This window comes from Mya arenaria, chromosome 5 (genome assembly GCF_026914265.1).
Source record: "Mya arenaria isolate MELC-2E11 chromosome 5, ASM2691426v1".
Lineage (NCBI taxonomy): Eukaryota > Metazoa > Mollusca > Bivalvia > Myida > Myidae > Mya > Mya arenaria.
Genome location: NC_069126.1, coordinates 3,005,041 through 3,019,179, shown reverse-complemented (window position 1 = coordinate 3,019,179; position 14,139 = coordinate 3,005,041). Strand labels below are relative to the sequence as shown.

General features: G+C 36.7%; 1 protein-coding gene and 1 long non-coding RNA gene across 4 annotated transcripts in view; one reads left to right on the top strand and one right to left on the bottom strand.

Annotated features, from left to right (window-relative positions):
- The window catches only part of LOC128233989 (uncharacterized), a 61,902-nt gene that overhangs the window by 36,775 nt on the left and 10,988 nt on the right, over positions 1-14,139 (bottom strand). Inside the window, exon 1 of one of the 3 annotated variants that reach the window (XM_052947902.1) lies at positions 3,119-3,282. The exons of 1 other annotated variant lie outside the window; for it this stretch is intronic. The gene's annotated coding sequence lies outside the window, so the exon portion shown is untranslated. Of the gene's footprint in view, positions 1-2,828; positions 2,919-3,118; positions 3,283-14,139 lie in introns of those variants that run through there. One more of the 3 variants, XM_052947907.1, reaches the window with a different exon arrangement.
- LOC128233990 (uncharacterized) lies at positions 11,981-13,528 on the top strand. The gene is made up of 4 exons (XR_008260839.1): positions 11,981-12,101; positions 12,538-12,634; positions 12,879-12,975; positions 13,267-13,528. It is a non-coding gene; the product is annotated as an uncharacterized LOC128233990 (long non-coding RNA).

Genomic DNA, 14,139 nt, shown 5'->3' with positions numbered 1-14,139 from the left:
AATCAATTTATTTCCATTTTACATTCTATCAGGTCACTAAAATAAATGTCCTCACGCAAATGGAAAGCAATTTACCTGTGAAGTAAGAAACTATAATGTAAATAGAGGGAGTGTAAATCACAACCATTGAAACTAGTAAGAAATATAAATGACTTCACAAAATGATGCTAAAACATTTTTGACACGATCGCACCAAAAATATTGAAAATCAACTACCAAGTAAACATTTATGAAATAATTAGTCAATATATTTTGGTTAGCTGTAAAAAAAAATCATATAATCTTGATCGACTTTTAATGATTCAGCTTCACAACTACTATCTTAGCCCGATGTATTTACACCTACACATAAAAGCCCCAGAAGCTTTAATTAAATTGCCCAAATCCAAGATTATGAAACCCACACAAACAAAATTACCATCTTTAAAGCCAGAAAAAATATAAAAGGACTGGAGATGAAAGTGAAATGAATGCTGGGAGTTTTTTTTATAGCACACCTGTCTAAGAGAGAGCCAACTAGTCAGGAAATGATTGACTTGGTAATTAAAGTGAGATCTGGCACGTAGAACCTCAAGGTGAGAAAGGGAGGGAAGAGAGGAAGGATGAGGCCTGCACGCCCGAGTCTATCACTGCTGGACAGACGAGAGGACAGACGAGAGGTGGCAGTGACTGATACAGTCACTGCCACCTCTCGTCTGTCCTGATGGGGCAAGATATACTTGGAATGAAAACTTTTTTAGCCCATACATAATATTCGTTGAAAAACAGCTTATTTTTGCTTACAAGAAATAATAGCTGAATAAGCAAAGAGGATCAGGGTTCGTTGAAAAAAAGCTAACTGAGCTATTATTTCTTGTCAGCATATACCCAATTTTAAATGAAGATTCTTGTATCTTGCACCAAGTTTTCTAATGCCTTTGGGTGCTGGATGTTTATCTGATATCAGACAGCTATTTTATCAAGAATCCTAATGAGCTATTTAAAATTCAGACCTCCAAGATTCCAAAAGTAGTACCATACTGTTTTAATTCCTTGCTCGGTTTCAATCATAATAATACAGCCTCCTGAATCATATAATATTAAACTTCATGACATTTAAAGGTTAAATATGCAGAATGTGATGTAAGCTAAATGACACTCAAGTAAGTCCCTTTCCCTTAGAAGAAACTAGTTATGGTGTGCATGAAACTTCCTGGCACATAAAAAAATGTAGGGCAGATTTACATCAACAACCATCTTGCCATTGTTGAATACATTAACTGAAGACAAATGTCACAATGAATAAACAAAATTCTCAAAAATAAAGACCAAGGTTTGTAGATAATGTGCCTCGTTATATCTTACAGAGTCGCCCCAAAAGAATATCAGTAATTTTTTACAAAATTGTAAAAAACAATAATGCATTACACCAAAACAATCTGCTTTTATAATAGTTTACAACAAACTTACCAAATACATGTAAGCAATAAGTCATTGAATGCCTTCTAATCCAATAATGCAATTACATGGTGAAAAAATTCTCACAAAAAAATAAACTTATTAGTTTTAGTCTGGTCGTAACAAAAGTCAGTCATACAAATAAACCGTCTGTCACCATAATCCAAATTGGATTAGTTAAGGTTAACTTGCGGAATTTAGATTTATTAAGTATTTACCTCACAGTGAAAACTAAAGCTGTACAAACATTCTTTCAATGACTATACAATAATACAATGTCAAGGACCTTTGTCTTTTGAATATACTCACATCCTTCCATCAGTTTCACATCATTCTATCAGTTTAAATCATTCAATCAATTCAAATCATTCTCTCTATTTACATCATTCTATCAGTTTCACATCATTCCATCAGTTTCACATCATTCTCTCTATTTACATCATTCTATGAAATTACATAATTCAATCAATTCACCGCATGCATTCTATGAATTCACAATCACATCATTCAATCAATTCACACCATTCAATCAATTTACACCAGTCAATCAATTTACATCATTCAATCAATTTAAATTCACATCATTCTATCAATTTACATCATTCATTCAATTAACACTATTCAATCAGTTTACATCGTTCAATCAATTAACATTATTCAATCAGTTTACATCATTCATTCAATTAACATTATTCAATCAGTTTACATCATTCAATCAATTAACAGTATTCACAATTCACATGAATTCATTCAATTAACATTATTCATTCAATTAACATCATTCAATCAATTAACATTATTCAATCAGTTTACATCATTCATTCAATTAACATTATTCAATCAGTTTACATCATTCAATCAATTAACATTATTCAATCAATTTACATCATTCAATCAATTAACATTATTCAATCAATTTACATCATTCAATCAATTAACATTATTCAATCAATTTACATCATTTGATTTATTGACATTGATCAACAGAATATAAATATTTTAATGATATAGTTATACAATTGTTCATATGTGGTAAATATATCATAGTCTCGGAACATGGAGGAAATAAAAGAGCAGCTAGTCTACCTATTATGTTTTTAATGAAAGGATCCTGCAAATGTCTGGGGCACCAATTTTTCTAGTAAAGGGCAAAATGACCTTGACATATGACCCCAAAATCAATAGGGGTCATCTACTGACCATGACCAATGTAAATACAAAGTTTGAAAACTCCACAACCAAAGTTGTTTATATGGTTTTTATCAGAAACGAAAGAGTGATTGTGAGCCGAACGATGACACATACTTCAACGCATGACAAAGTAATCCATATTCCTAGTCACAAAAATATTATAGTTCATTCGTAGCCAATGTCATTGCAAATGTACTCACTTTTTATAAATGTATACAACATGATTTTTTTCAGGCAGGTCCTAATTAAAGTATTGTTTTTAAACTGATCCAGGAAGAAAACATGACTACCTCAGGTCCTATCCTTTATGTACAAGGCTACGTAAACATCCTTCAATCGCTTAGACATGAAGTTATTTTCCTGCTCAAATTAAACACCTTGAAGTACATTACTGTTGGTTACAAATAAATGGCTGGAGGTCAAGATATCATATATTTATCCAATGGCCCATAAAAAGCCACCATTAAAACAATGGATACAATAGACTTACCTTCATTTTATTATCCATTTTTATGGCGATAAATGTCCGATAGAAGTACAAAACAATATGTCCACTATATGGTAATTATAACCGCTTCTATACAAATATTCAAGTCAATTATCATTCAGATTTGGATATCGCCTTGCTTAAGGCATGAAAACTCCATGTAAATATCAATGTACACTGTAAAATGTTTGTGAAATTTAATCAGTTCAGACTGAATAAACTTTATCTTTGAACAAATGCTTACCAAGCCTTTAAACAAATATATGGAGACTTCTTTTAAATGGATTATTGAGCTATTGTACACTCTCCAATTAAAGACGTCCTTGCAAGTGAAATAAATACAGAAGCCCACCAATAATTTGACAGATGGCCATAAATACAAACTATAAAGTCATCAGGTCATTTTTCATAGTAAGATTATTATGTGAAGGCTTTTTGACAACGAGTATCAATAAACATGACACAATATAATAATTGTTTATGAAAGTTTTAATTAAGTATTTATTATTTTTTGCTTTTTTGGAATTAATACCAACTTTCGAGTGTTGGCACCAAAGTCTCTATACTAGACATTATACATGTGCCGAATGCTAAATTAGCCAATAAACAAAATCATGACAAAACCTCAGGGTTTAACAATATTACATTTTTATCATGTGACCAGCAGAATCACCGAATAAAATGGTGACCCATTAAAAAATCCTGCAAATTTTACAAGAAAGTATATGTATGTAAATGTAGTCATTTCATATAAAAAAAAATTAAAAGCTAACTTTCCGCTTTCGTTTTTCAGCTTAAGTTCTTCAACAAAGATTCGTTTTAGAGAAATGGCTTTAATACATCGTCTACAAATGCCTTATAGTGAAAATGTGTAACAAAATTCTGTGGTCAATACTAATATCCGATCAACGCACCCCTTATGTTATTCTTTTCCATTTGTTTGAAAATATTGTTATTATATCATTGATCCTTCATATAAAATTAAGTGCTGATAATGATCTTACTCATCAGATAATCATTAAAATACCAGAACACACCATTTTTCAAAGGAGACAAGCTTCAATGTGTTAATTTAAGCCTGGAGAGAGAACCATACAAATCAATGTCACCACACTAGGCAGGTCGTGACAGCATAATTATTGGTTCTGTAATTTGTTTATTTTATTTAATACTACTAAGGGCAAGACAATTATAAAAAAAAAATGATAGCTTTGGCAAAGTGATTTTAATAATATGTAGATCCAGTCAATCCAATTGACTGTTGTGATCCTGTCAAAAAAATAGGTGTCTCGGGTCACTGCTAGTGTCATGCTCTGAACATAAGTTAGGCAGTCTTCCAAAGATTTCACAAACATTGCAGATCCAAAATTCTAGCAGACATTGCCAGAGTGGCGGGGACCTTCTTCAGGCATATCTCAACAGAAAGTACTGCCAGAGTGGCGGGGACCTTCTCCAGGCATATCTCAACAGAAAGTACTGCCAGAGTGGCGGGTACCTCCTTTAGTCATATCTCAACAGAAAGTACTGCCAGAGTAGCGGGACCTGCTCGGGGCATATCTCAACAGAAAGTACTGCCAGAGTAGCGGGACCTGCTTGGGGCATATCTCAACAGAAAGTACTGCCAGAGTGGCGGGACCTGCTTGGGGCATATCTCAACAGAAAGTACTGCCAGAGTGGCGGGACCTGCTTGGGGCATATCTCAACAGAAAGTACTGCCAGAGTGGCGGGGACCTTCTCCAGGCATATCTCAACAGAAAGTACTGCCAGAGTGGCGGGTACCTCCTTTAGTCATATCTCAACAGAAAGTACTGCCAGAGTAGCGGGACCTGCTCGGGGCATATCTCAACAGAAAGTACTGCCAGAGTAGCGGGACCTGCTCGGGGCATATCTCAACAGAAAGTACTGCCAGAGTAGCGGGACCTGCTTGGGGCATATCTCAACAGAAAGTACTGCCAGAGTGGCGGGACCTGCTTGGGGCATATCTCAACAGAAAGTACTGCCAGAGTGGCGGGACCTGCTTGGGGCATATCTCAACAGAAAGTACTGCCAGAGTGGCGGGACCTGCTTGGGGCATATCTCAACAGAAAGTACTGCCAGAGTGGCGGGACCTGCTTGGGGCATATCTCAACAGAAAGTACTGCCAGAGTAGCGGGACCTGCTTGGGGCATATCTCAACAGAAAGTACTGCCAGAGTGGCGGGTACCTCCTTTAGTCATATCTCAACAGAAAGTACTGCCAGAGTAGCGGGACCTGCTCGGGGCATATCTCAAGAGAAAGTACTGCCAGAGTGGCGGGTACCTCCTTTAGTCATATCTCAACAGAAAGTGTTGCCAGAGTGGCGGGTACCTCCTTTAGTCATATCTCAACAGAAAGTACTGCCAGAGTGGCGGGTACCTCCTTTAGTCATATCTCAACAGAAAGTACTGCCAGAGTAGGGGGACCTCCTTTAGTCATATCTCAACAGAAAGTACTGCCAGAGTAGCGGGACCTGCTCGGGGCATATCTCAACAGAAAGTACTGCCAGAGTGGCGGGTACCTCCTTTAGTCATATCTCAACAGAAAGTGTTGCCAGAGTGGCGGGGACCTCCTTTAGTCATATCTCAACAGAAAGTATTGCCAGAGTAGCGGGACCTGCTCGGGGCATATCTCAACAGAAAGTACTGCCAGAGTGGCGGGTACCTCCTTTAGTCATATCTCAACAGAAAGTGTTGCCAGAGTGGCGGGTACCTCCTTTAGTCATATCTCAACAGAAAGTACTGCCAGAGTGGCGGGTACCTCCTTTAGTCATATCTCAACAGAAAGTATTGCCAGAGTGGCGGGGACCTCCTTTAGTCATATCTCAACAGAAAGTACTGCCAGAGTAGCGGGACCTGCTCGGGGCATATCTCAACAGAAAGTACTGCCAGAGTGGCGGGTACCTCCTTTAGTCATATCTCAACAGAAAGTATTGCCAGAGTGGCGGGTACCTCCTTTAGTCATATCTCAACAGAAAGTACTGCCAGAGTGGCGGGACCTGCTTGGGGCATATCTCAAGAGAAAGTGTTGCCAGAGTGGCGGGTACCTCCTTTAGTCATATCTCAACAGAAAGTACTGCCAGAGTGGCGGGTACCTCCTTTAGTCATATCTCAACAGAAAGTACTGCCAGAGTGGCGGGACCTGCTTGGGGCATATCTCAACAGAAAGTACTGCCAGAGTGGCGGGTACCTCCTTTAGTCATATCTCAACAGAAAGTGTTGCCAGAGTGGCGGGTACCTCCTTTAGTCATATCTCAAAAGAAAGTGTTGCCAGAGTGGCGGGTACCTCCTTTAGTCATATCTCAACAGAAAGTACTGCCAGAGTGGCGGGTACCTCCTTTAGTCATATCTCAACAGAAAGTACTGCCAGAGTGGTGGGGACCTCCTTTAGTCATATCTCAACAGAAAGTACTGCCAGAGTGGCGGGTACCTCCTTTAGTCATATCTCAACAGAGAGTGTTGCCAGAGTGGCGGGACCTGCTTGGGGCATAACACAACAGAAAGTATTGCCAGAGTGGCCAGACTTGCTACACATGCATGTTTTTTATTGAAAGATTTACAAGTTAAGGTGGCAGCCAACAAAGTGTTTGTATTATGCTGACATTAAGGACAACAAAACCATGACTATGATAAGGCTTTATACATTTCATTTTGTATGATGATGCCTTTCAGACTTTTATCAAACTAGGCAATATCTCATTCAATTTTCCATTTAAAGTAAATGGGTAATTCTACAGATTACTAATAAATGCTTTTCCAAACTATTTCAAAATACTTGTTGCCTTGGGCTAGGCAATTACTGTAATTTACATATACATGGACTGTAATTTTCACTTCAATTAAATGCTGAGAACAAAAACTTTCAACCTGGTCAAACCAACATTGTGACTTTCATCCAATTATAATACTGTTATAGTATACTGACCATTCAAGAATATCAATCTAATTCATCAAGAGCTATCACATTAAGTGACAAAAGCCCCTAAAATGCCATCCAGTTAAGTTTTTTTGCAATTACATTCAGGCAGAACCCACAAACAATAAGCATATGCAAGGCCTTTTGATGGTTACCCTCAAGTGAAGGGGCCTCAAGTGTAGGGGCCTCCAGCGTTGATGCCTCCAGTGAAGGGGCCTCAAGTGTAGGAGCCTCCAGTGAAGGGGCCTCAAGTGTAGGGGCCTCCAGTGAAGGGGCCTCAAGTGTAGGGGCCTCCAGTGTTGAGGCCTCCAGTGAAGGGGCCTCCATTGCAGGGGCCTCCAGTGAAGGGGCCTCAAGTGTAGGGGCCTCAAGTGTAGGGGCCTCCAGTGAAGGGGCCTTAAGTGTAGGGGCCTCCAGTGTTGAGGCCTCTAGTGTAGGGGCCTCAAGTGTAGGGGCCTCCATTGCAGGGGCCTCCAGTGAAGGGGCCTCAAGTGTAGGGGCCTCCAGTGAAGGGGCCTCAAGTGTAGGGGCCTCCAGTGAAGGGCCTCAAGTGTAGGGGCCTCCCGTGTTGAGGCCTCCAGTGAAGGGGCCTCAAGTGTAGGGGCCTCCAGTGAAGGGGCCTCAAGTGTAGGGGCCTCCAGTGAAGGGGCCTCAAGTGTAGGGGCCTCCAGTGTTGAGGCCTCCAGTGAAGGGGCCTCCAGTGCAAGGGCTTGAAGTATAGGGGCCTCCAGTGAAGGGGCCTCCAGTGAAGGGGCCTAAAGTGTAGGGGTTTCAAGTGTAGGGGCTGCAACTATAGGGGAGTGATAAGTAAGAGGTATGGATGTGGGTCTTGAACGGGAAATGTCGTCTTTATATGTCAAACATATGTACGAATTGATTTAAAAATCCCTCTGTGCATGACAAAGTATTAAGGTAGCATTCCCTACGATAAACCTGTAAGTGTGACCTTGACTTTTGAGGTATGGACGGGGGTCTCCATGTGGCATCACTGGCATGTCATCTTTATGTGCTGAACACATGTGCCAAACAATTTTAAAATCCCTCCCTGCATGACAAAGTTAAATTGTAATAAGAAGTATCACTGGGAGTGATGTATGCTCCTTGAATGCCCTATGTAAGTGTGAAGGCATCCGTTAAGATCACGGTCCTATAAGTTCTACTAATGTCTATATTAAAATAAGGTCTTTAAAATCTATGAAATAAGGCATAAAATTCTTGTTATGCTTTTTAAAAGCATAGCAGTTTTTTATTAAGTTTACCTCATAAACATATAAAGTTAAGGACAGAAGTAGAGAGAAATAAAGTATAAAATAATCATGTGCCAAGTAATTTTTCCAGACAAGGAAAGAAGGATGGATGCCCTTATGAAAATCCGCTCTTTCAATAAGATCGTACGAGCTCGCGACAAGCTCGTTACGACCTTGCACAATCTTAATTTCCCCTGTTGCTTGCTCGTACAAGCTTGTATGAGATCGCGCAAGGTTTTGACAAGAGCAAGCTCGTGCGAGCTTGCTATCTTTACGAGCTTGCACGAGCTTGGACCACAATTTATATTATATGGAGCAAGCTATAAGAACTTAGAAATTTTAACAAACTCTGAAAAAAGACTAAGTCCATAAAATATCAGAAAAATCACCAAATTCATGTTCTCAAGATTTTATTATTTCAATACTATAACAATGGGTACCAAAATATTCAGAATTGTAAGGTCTACATCATTATTTAAAAATAAAATCACAAACTTTAAAAAAAAACACCCTTTTTTGTAAGTTAACAAAACACAACTTGTATTATCCATTTTTAAGAAAATGTGACATGAGGAAAAAATAAATAACAAGAGCTGTGGAGGACAGCACGCTCCACTTTTGAATTGCAATACCAAAAAGGGGCATAATTCAGTCAAATCCTAATCCAAAGTTTTGTACTCTTGTCTGTGATAAAAGGTAACGATGGCAAACAAGCATTGCAAGTTTCAAAGCAATATCTGTTATGGTTATGAGAAAAAGTGAACTGGTTAGAAAAAGTTTACCACGGTGGGATGTGTATACGCCGACACTGAGGCGAGACAGGAGAGCTAGCCGTTTCTTTGAGAAGCTGAGCTCAAAATTAAAATATTTTTGCAACAGGCAGATTCTAAGCCTAATCATTAATCGTTAAGTCAACTCGGATACGATTCAATTACCATGCTGACCTACGATTAATTCACCATTTCTGGGCATTTACTTTGAAAAAAGGGTATTCTCCATTTAGCTTTACCCTTTGGTGCACCTGTAACACAAATGTTTTGATGACACTATTGAAAATTGGGCATTACATGCTTATGATGAGCAACTCATCATCATTCACAAACATTAAATTTTATGATGAAAAGGTTGATAAAATGTTAAGGGAAATTGAAATAAATCATTATATAACTGGCTTTTCAAAGATTGTGGAAAATGGAGCATTCCCAGCCACAAAAGCAGTCTCCTGCTTCATAGGAGTCCCCTACTTTTAATATGCTTCTTCTGTATTTAAACAGAACTTCTTAAAACAAGACCTGTGCTCCAAATGAAGTACTAGGGACTTCATGTGTACTTATTTGAACTGCAGGTGAAGCCCCCACCAACTTCTAATGCGCTTAATTCTGAATATGTGTCAGTGTGCTTCATTTGAAGCACCAATGCTTCTAATGTGTTTCATTTTGATTGTATTTTGTGCTAGAGACTTCAATGCTACTTCTCTCACTTTATGTTTTTGTTTAAAAGATCAGCTGATACTTCATTTGTGCTACTGCAACTTATCAATACAGCTAGGACATGTCTTTAAGGAGCTTCAAATGTGCTTTTGATACTCTGTCAAAGTTGTTAAAAATAAGTCATTTCATATCTGCTGACTTGGCAGTATTAGTAACAATGAAAATACATTTTAAAAAAGACAAACATATTTGAAACAATAAAGATTTACTTTGATAAAGATTTTACATTGTTAAATACAAAATCTGAAAAATATTTCCACATCACTAAATTTAAAATAAAGTACATATGTACAATTTATACATGTACAGTGGTCTATCGTTAACTGCAATAGATGGTCCTACATCTACAAACCTGAGCACTGTATTAAAGAACAAGAAGGTCAAAATAAAGATCTTTCAAGTAAATTTAAAATTAGATGGACCATGATCTCTGAGAATGGGGAAAAATGCAATTGATTTGCTTGTAATCGATTGTCTCTCGAATATTTACAAAATAGTCATATTCTAACGTATGCGCATTTAATACGAAACGCTCTTTACTTGCGGAGGTAATTTTGAGAATCAGCATATAATGAACACCATGAGCTCTTTTTTTTGCTGTGCTTTTTTATGACAAATTATCATTTCTGTAACAAAATAGAGCAAAAGAAACAAAAAATGGTTGTACAGAATTAATATTTATTTAAATATCTATAAAAAGAGTTGTTCATATGATAAAACATTATGATGCACATTGTAAATGTAAAACATAACTTAAGTACAAGGACATAATTTTTTTTATTTAAATATATATATTTATAATTATTTATGATTACTGAATAATAATATCTCTTATAATAATAATCATCATCATAAGTGTTGAATACTAAGCACGTAACATATTATACATGTATGAATATCATTAATAATAACACTCAAAAAACAACAGTTAATTTAACCAACAAAAAGATCCAACAAGTACTAGCAATGGGAATCCAACCAATATGACCTGACAACCTACAGTAGCAGTTCAATCATCACTTCATTTTGGTCAAATCAGGCACAAGTAGATATCCATCCATTAAATGCAGTCCAACCAACACTTGTGCTTCCATTAAATATTGTTCAACCAAAACTTGTAAATCAACTGATTATAGCTGTCCAAACAACAATAACTGTCTATCCAACAGTGATTCAAATAACACTAGTTGTCCATCACACATTCTGTCCAACAAGCAGTCCAAACAACACTGGTGGTCCAACCAACACTTCCGGTCCAACCATTTATAATTGTTCAATCAACACGTATGGTCCATCCAATATAGCGGCCCAGTAAGCAATAGATGCCCAACCAACATTAGTGTTTCAACAGGCACTAGCTGTCCATCACGTTGCTACCAATCTAGCAGTCCAACCAATTGTAGTGATGTTCTTCATTGAAAGTAATGATCTCAGAAGATAACATCAGCATATTTGAATAATATCTGTAAAGAAAGGAATGGAACATAAAAGTATATTTTTTATAAAAAAAGTAAATAACTCTCAGACTTATTTATGGATGGGGTTTAAGACAATCTGGACAATTTAAGTGCAGGCCTGGGTGTATGTGATTAGTCCTGTGGCCATCATAATATTTAAACATAACTAACTAGTAACAAATTATTCAGAAGACTACACAGGTGACAGCATGACATAATTACTCTTTCTAAGTAAAATGTTTATTACATAGTAATAAAATACACAAAGCATTATAAATATCATACCTTATATTGATGAGGATTTATATATGTTCATTCATAAGACTATTAGTTATACCTGGTCATGTACATACAGATTCCTTATAATAGATTTTGATGGTCAGATAGTAAAACAGACTAATGTATTATTTGTATTGATTTTCAAGTAAAACAGACTAATGTATTATTTTTATTGATTTTCAAACAAATCTTTTAGAATAGATGAGAATTATTTGTTGTTAATAATACTCCAATAAGAATAGTACCGCAGTCTTTTCTGAACCATCTACCCCACCCACCAGAACTAACTGTCCAGGTAAACAGTCAAGCGATTTATAGCTCAAATAACAAATGTCATTCAAATAATATCACAATAATGTAATATAAATTCATTAAAATGACAAATCTAATATAAATAAATAAATTATAACAAACCTGGAATGATAATTAGTCCGTATTTATCGCTGTTATTGTACTTCGTTATAACCCGGAAATAAACCGGAAGTCACCCTGGACCGCAAAGGATTATGGTCTATTGGAAAGTCGAAAATGTTTGTCGAAATAATGCGCCAAATAAACTGAAGTGTTGTTTCGTTTATTAAAGGTAAGTTCAAGCAAAGTTAGGGGTATAATTCAATTACATTTATAAGGATCTTTTACGCTAACATTATTGTTTAAAATAACATAGCAACATTTTAAAGAAATGAGCAAATATGTTTTGTTGTAATACATTTTCGCGACAAACGTACGAAATACGTTTTTGTAGAAACACAGTTAAATGAATGTTTGTGACTAGCCTACAGCTAATACTTCATTGTTATATATTTTAACAGCTATTATATGTGTTACTTAATGTAAGTAGGCTATTTTTGTCTAAAAAAAAGAATCAATTGCCATAAATGTCCGGCAGCGATCCAAAAGTGGGTGGGGAAGGTCAAAAACTAAAACGTTTAAAAAGTCCTTATATAGTTTTGTTGGCAACATGTTTTGGTGTATTAAGTTATAGTTAAGTGTCTGAAATGTTGTTTCGTCTATTTTAGACGGCCTAAGTGAGCTAACAAAGAAATCATCAGTCCACAAAAGAATCAACCAGGGAAGGAGAAAAACATTCAAAGCTGCCAATTGCCAAGTCCATCAGTGAGTAGACTATTTTTAAAGCACATGGTAAGATTTCCATGTTGCAATGGATAAATGGGTATGAATCATGCATGCTTGTGAAATATTGAACCTCAAAACTAAGTAGAAATTGATTTTTTTTTAACATTTTAAAGTTTGGTCCTTCAATGGGCTTTTGCATCGCTGCTGACCCTTGACCTTTTAAAAAACCACTATGCAAGCAAATTATGGTTTAGTGTCTGAAATGTTGTTTCGTCTATTTTAGCCGGCCTAAAGGAGCTAACAAAAAAATCATCAGTCCACTAAAGAATCAACCAGTGAAGGAGAAAAACATTCAAAGCTGTAAATTGCCAAATCCATCAGTGAGTAGACTATTTTTCAATTCCCATGGTAAGATTTTCATTCTGATTTTGAAAACAATATGGTGGATGTGTGGAGTGTATTTTATTTGTAACAGACAAACACTTATAAAAATATTTAAAAAAAATAAGACTCAATAAATTTGAGCACTTTAGTTTGAACAAATACAATAATCTATCATTAATTTATATACCTGCGACATTGAATTCTTAATTCGCACTGATTTGATAACCAACTGGCCGTTAGTTATTGGAAAATTTGGCAGTACAAATAAAAAAATAAATATTTTTCAGGTTGGAAGATGGATGTCAAAGTCTCAGACAAAAGCTTCCAGAGTTAAGGAAAGAACACTTCAACAAAAACAAGCACGAGAAGAATGACTGCAAAAAAGCTTTTCGCAGATTCGTTTCCTCATCAAGTGTATTTAAGGAAAATGGACCTGTCTATAGACTATACAGAGACTAGATGTAAATGTCAAGGACTGCAATGAGCAATTCAATGACTCCTTTCTAATTGTGTCAAGTGTCATAAAAAATTAAAACTGTTATAAATGGACGTGTAGTAATGGTGAAATTATTACCCTGTTGCGAATAACATTAACTATTCATGAACTTAGTTCATGAATGACATTTTGAAAAAAATCATGTTCATGAACTGTCGAGTTCATTAACTAAGTGGGAGTTCATGAACATGATTTGTCCAAATTGTCATTCATGAATAGTTTGTTTTTCTTAAAAAGCACACGCCAGGGGCTAGAATAAGGTTAGGTGAATAATTCAGGGTCCTCTTATTTAAACTTAAGATAGGCTTGCACAAGCTCGCGAAGTGAATTGTAACGAGCTTATCAAGGTCGTAATATTGCTCATACAAGCTCGTAAAGCTGCTCATGACGAGCTTGTACAAGCTCGCGACGTGAAATGTAACAAGCTTGTCAAGCTCGTAAAGCTGCTCGTGACGAGCTTGTACGATCTTGTTTTTAAGCTTGTACTATCTTAATTTTGAGCGTGTACGAGCTTAAACGAACACGTACGAGCTGGTATTTGTTTCAATTACGGCCCATAATAGCTTAAAGCTCGGGCGCGCTTGCTCGCGAACTAGATTGGGAAGTTGATCGTACGATCCCTTGACAAGCTCGTCTTCTAGCTTGCGATTTTCATAATTAAGGG